The following is a 6,090-nucleotide window of genomic DNA, read 5'->3' on the forward strand; positions in this document are numbered from 1 at the left end:
CACAGTCTGGGGACATAGATCTCATCTGCTGCTGTTCCTGGTCTTTGGGATTCTAGGACCATATTGTGCTCCCTATTTTCATGTTACACAGGTTCTGAATTTTGGTGGCCACTCACTTGATGTGTGCCTGGGGGACAAAAGGCTTCACAAACTTCAAAATTGTCTCCAGTGTTGCCTCCCTCTTGATTTTGTTTTGTACAGATGAAAAATAAATATTTATTATTTCCAAAAATATTGTATGTTTTTTTTTGTTATTTTGGCTTAAAAAAACAGAGTTTATTTGTGAGTAGGCAGGTACATGTCAAAAGACTCTGGGGGTTATTTACAAAACACACGTTCATGTTAATATAAATATGCTAACTTCAAGTGCAATTTTTAAAGCACTGCAAGTGCACTTGGAAGTGCAGTCGCTGAAAATTTGAGGCTAACATTTGAAATGAGGGGAAGCTCTGCTGATTTTGAACATTCAATCATGTGTAAGCTAAAATGCTGGTTTGGGTGTCTATCTATCTATCTATCTATCTATCTATCTATCTATCTATCTATCTATCTCTACTTACATAGTCTGCTTGGCCAAAAAAAACGCAAGTCCATCTTGTTTAAACCCCCCCCCACAAAAAAAAAAAAAATTATTTTAAACTGACAATAGTAGTTCCAAAAATATATAGTAATAGATAAATTATAAAATTATATATATATATATATATATATATATATTTTTTTTTTTTTCTATTTTTCTCAAATTGGAATATTAATCATAGGATGAGGATGAATAAAAACATTTGTGATAACTCTGTGTGAATATAAGCAGCAAAGCTACTTCACTTTTCTTGCATTATGAAGAAGAAAAGAATGGGCTATATTAAAAAAACACAAAATTAGCAGCATAACGAATATGCTAGCTTCAATACGAACACTAGTTTTACAAGACCGAGCGCTTCCGCCCTGTAAATCCTTTCTGGGCATGCGTCATACTTAGTCCGTCCGACTAGCCTACTGACGAGCGGATTGTCCGCTGAAACCAAAGTATGACGGACAGTATTACGGAAATTCCGAAATACTTAGTCCGCCAGACTGCACGCTGAAAAAGTCAGCTGAAGCCCACACACGAGTGGACTGTCCGCTGAAATGTGTTTAGACGGACTAAGTAGGCCAGACAGTCCGCTCGTGTGTACGCGGCTTAAGGTGCACGGGGTGATTGTACTTTGAATCCAAAGAATAAAGTTCTGGTGCTTATACACAAACTTCAGTGTAAAAGTGCTGCAACTAATAGTGAAGCTGCCCCAGTTAGATTGTGAGTGGATAAACTGATCGCCCCAAGTTCCAGTGGCAGCTTGTGCTCAAAATATTTGAAGGGGCACAAACAAACTGAAAAATTCTAAAAAATACTGAAAAAAACACATCAATTGCAGCCTCACTGTGCCCATAAAATACAGCCACTGTGTCCATCAAATGCAGCCACTGTGCCCATCGATTACAGCCATTGTGCCCATCAAATGCAGCCACTGTGCCATCAAATCCAGCCACTGTGCCATCAATTGAAGCCACTGTGCCATCAATTGAAGCCACTGTGCCATCAAATGCAGCCACTGTGCCCATCAATTGCAACCACTGTGCCATCAAACGCAGCCACTGTGCCATCAATTGCCATCACTGTGCCATCAAATGCAGCCACTGTTCCCTATCAAATGCAGCCACTGTGCCATCAAATGCATCCACTGTACCATTATTTGCAGCCACTTACCCCATCTTGGTGGCAGGTCAGGCAGACCTGAGCTGTGTCCCCCATGTGTCTCTTCTTGCTTCCTACTAGGCATATAGAAAACAGTGCCTGCCCTTTCAGCCAATCAGGTGACAGGTTTTAGACCCACACTACCTGATTGACGGAAAGACGGTTCAGTGTAAGAAAAGCAAATATTCATTTGCTTTTCTAAAACACCTGGGTGGGCACCGAGCGCAATGCTCTGCACTCCGAGTCCACCTTTTTTGAAGCCTATTAGAGCCTATGGAGTTGGCCATGGATAGATTCAAGCAATGCATGAATCTATCCATTCTACATAGAGGGGGTGGCTGGAGAGAGGGGGCGGCTCCTGTGCGCCCTTAATGGCCTGGCTGCCCCTGCTCAGTTCGTCCCCCCTTGATCTACCGTATTTCTTCATTATGGGATTTGACAACATTTGTGTATTTTGAAACATTGGGACAGGGAAGTACTGATTTAATGTATCAGGTACACGTATAATGGTAGTCGGTTGTGACAGGCCCCTGTCTGCATTGCCTGCTTCTGCGCCTATGGGGGGGGGGGCTCCACATCATTTTTTTTGGTAGGGGCCTATACCGTTGTACCCATCCCGAGTCCCCACTGTCGCATTATTCATACTCTAGTACCATTAAATGCAGCCACTGTGCCCCATCAAATGTAGCCACTGTGTCATCAAATGCAGCCACTGTGCCATTAAATGCGACCACTCTGCCCATCAAATGCGACCACTGTGGCCATCAAATGCCATTCTGCCCAACAAATGCTGCCACCACACCCATCAAATGCTGGCACCACGCCCATCAAATGCCACCATTGTGCCCCATCAAATGCAGCCACTTTGACCCCCGCTCTCCCGCTGTCTGACCGCCACTTACCCCATCTTGGTGGAAGGTCAGGCAGCGTCGAGCCATGTCCTTCATGTTTCTCTTCTTGCTTCTTGCTAGGCGTCCAATAGCAGCGCCTGTCCTGTCGGGTGACGGGTATCAGACCCACACTACCTGGTTGGTGGAAAGGCAGTTCGGTTAATTTGCTTTTCTGCTCAGTTCGTCCTGTCCCCCCTTGAGTTCAGATATTGATCCATATCATATTTCTTCTGATTACTGATTTAATGTATCAGGTACCCGTATAACGATAGTCGGTTGTGACAGGTCCTTGTCTGCATCACCTGCTTCTGTGCCTACGGGGGGGCTCCACATAATTTTTTGGTAGAGGCCTATACCGTTGTACCCGTCCTGAGTCCACCACTGTCGCATTATTCACACTCTAGTAGTATACTCTTCCTGTTTTTGTGAGTTTACTTCTTCATGTTTCTTATATTTGTTCTGACGCCTCCCACTTCCTCTACCACCACGGGTTGGCATATTTTTAGGTATGTTTGCAGGTATATGTTATTGTGGTGCCATTTTAAAGTTTATATTTGATATGCAATATTGCATTTAAATGAGCTCAGTGAGTGGATGACCATTCTTCTATATAAAACACTTTTATTCATTTTTTCAGAGGTGGGTGAGTTGAACCAGGTTTTTACTCAGGTTTTTTCACATGTTCCTTTGATTTATATTCCCGGCTGAAGACTGTAGTGAGAAATATACAGTAATTATAGCCACAGATGTTATATATGAGATAAATGCCTTTTCTGGCCATTTACTATAATTATCCCTTATTACTGTAGAAAATTGGCAGTCTATAGTTTCCTCTGTGAAAGGACCTACACTATCAATAGCAAGTGTCTCCAAGCATAATTAAGGAATGGCACTGGCTGGAGTGGTGACAGAAGATTTGTTATGACTCTAAAAGTAACGCAAAAATTAATGTCAGTTATTACTTGAGCATCCATGCCTGGCCACCAATATAGTTAATGTAGTTTTTGCTTTGTTCTTACAATTCCTTGGTGATTCTCTTGTTTAAGTTGTATAAGCCTCTGGTACTTATAAAGATGATGAGATCCATGGACAATATAGCCCTTAACTAAGTTCTTCTGAGTAAATCGTAAAAATGAAATTCTCCTGCGCTTGAGAGTGGGCCCAGAAATGATAGTTTTCTATATTGCCATTCTAGCTTTCCTGAATATGTCTTGCCTTGCTGCCCTCATTAGGCTGGGGAAGTCTAGGAACACTGAAACCATAAAACAAAACAGAGGGCACACTAGCCTAGTGCATTCATCTTAACAATAATCTTTAACCACTTCAGCTCTGGAAGGTTTTACCCCCTTCTTGACCAGTCCATTTTTTGCTATATGGCACTGCTTTAATTTAACTGACAATTGTGCAGTCATGCGGCACTGTACCCAAACAAAATTGATTTCCTTTTTTTGACACACATAGAGGTTTCTTTTGGCGGTATTTGATCACCTCTGCTGTGTTTATTTTTCGCTCTATAAATAAGAAAAGACCAAAAAATATATATATTTTTTACTTTCTGCTATAAAACACATCCGGTAATTAAAAAAAAAAAATCTAATTTCTTCATCAATTTAGGCCAGTATGTATTCTGCTACATGTTTTTGGTAAAAAAAAAAAAAAAACAATAAGTGTATTTTGATTGGTTTGCACAAAAGTTATAGCATCTACAAACTAGGGGATAGATTTATGGACTTATGTTGAGATAATCTAAAGCAGAATTTAGAAAGATTCAACTTTTGTCCCGTACATTGAATACACTTTAGAACAATTTTAAGGTACCTATTGTGAAGATCAAGAGTTTGGCTATATAAAGTTACGTCATCCAGATAGGACTGTATGTTCTGGAGGACTGAGAACATCAGTCTTGAAAAGAACTGGATGCTGAAGCTAATCTGAAAAAGGTATGGAACATACCAGGTAATAAATTCAGTAGGGTCCTTACTTTCCTTTCCAGCGAAACCTGATTAATGCATTTTAAAGATTAAGGGTAGAAAATAATTTACGGACAACTAAAAATGAATGTTACCTGACGTGACCAGCAATAGCGTGCCTCCATCCCTAATGAGTTAGTACGAAAAGATGGAAAAGTGATGGGATTTTACATGAGGCATGTCATTGAAAATGATGATATATTAAATATATATATAAATAAGATTAATATAATTTGACATCACAATCACATACAGTGGTGTGAAAAAGTGTTTGCCCCCTTCCTCATTTGCTGTTCCTTTGCATGTTTGTCACACTTAAGTGTTTCGGAACATCAAACCAATTTAAACAATAGTCAAGGACAACACAAGTAAACACAAAATGCAATTTGTAATTGAAGGTGTTTATTATTAAAGGTGAAAAAAAATCCAAACCATCATGGCCATGTGTGAAAAAGTGATTGCCCCCTAAACCTAATAACTAGTTGGGCCACCCTTAGCAGCAACAACTGCAACCAAGCGTTTGCGATAACGTGCAATGAGGCTTTTACAGCGTCCTGGAGGAATTTTGGCCCACTCATCTTTGCAGAATTGTCCTAATTCAGTTACATTAGAGGGTTTTCGAGCATGAACAGCCTTTTTAAGGTCATACCACAACATCTCAATAGGATTCAGGTCAGGACTTTGGCTAGGCCACTCCAAAGTCTTCATTTTGTGTTTCTTCAGCCATTCGGTGGTGGACTTGCTGGTGTGTTTAGGATCATTGTCCTGCTGCAGAACCCAAGTTCGTTTCAGCTTGAGTACACGAACAGATGGTCGGACATTCTCCTTCAGGATCTCTTGGTAGACAGCAGAATTCATAGTTCCTTTTATGACGGCAAGTCTTCCAGGTCCTGAAGCAGCAAAACAGCCCCAGACCATCACACTACCACCACCATATTTTACTGTTGGTATAATGTTCTTTTTATGAAATGCAGTGTTCCTTCTACGCCAGATATACTTGGACACACACCTTCCAAAGAGTTCCACTTTTGTCTCATCGGTCCACAGAATGTTGTCCCAAAAGTCTTGGGGATCATCAAGATGTGTTGTGGAGAAATTGAGACGAGCTTTGATGTTCTTTTTGCTCAGCAGTGGTTTTCTCCTTGGAACTCTGCCATGCAGGCCATTTTTGCCCAGTCTTTTCCTGATGGTGGAGGCATGAACGCTGACCTTAACTGAGGCAAGTGAGGCCTGCAGTTCCTTGAACGTTGTTGTGGGGTCTTTTGTGACCTCTTGGATGAGTCGTCGCTGCGCTCTTGGGGTAATTTTGGGCGGCCGGACACTCCTGGGAAGGTTCACCACTGTTCCATGTCTTCGCCATTTGTGGATAATGGCTCTCACTGTGGTTCGCTGGATTCCCAAAGCTTTGGAAATGGCTTCATAACCCTTTCCAGACTGATAGATCTCAATTACTTTCTTTCTCAATTGTTCCTGAATTTCTTTGGGTCTCGGCATGATG

The sequence above is a fragment of the Lithobates pipiens genome, unplaced genomic scaffold, assembly GCF_037356315.1.
Source record: "Lithobates pipiens isolate NorthernLeopardFrog02 unplaced genomic scaffold, aLitPip1_a1.2 Scaffold_19, whole genome shotgun sequence".
Lineage (NCBI taxonomy): Eukaryota > Metazoa > Chordata > Amphibia > Anura > Ranidae > Lithobates > Lithobates pipiens.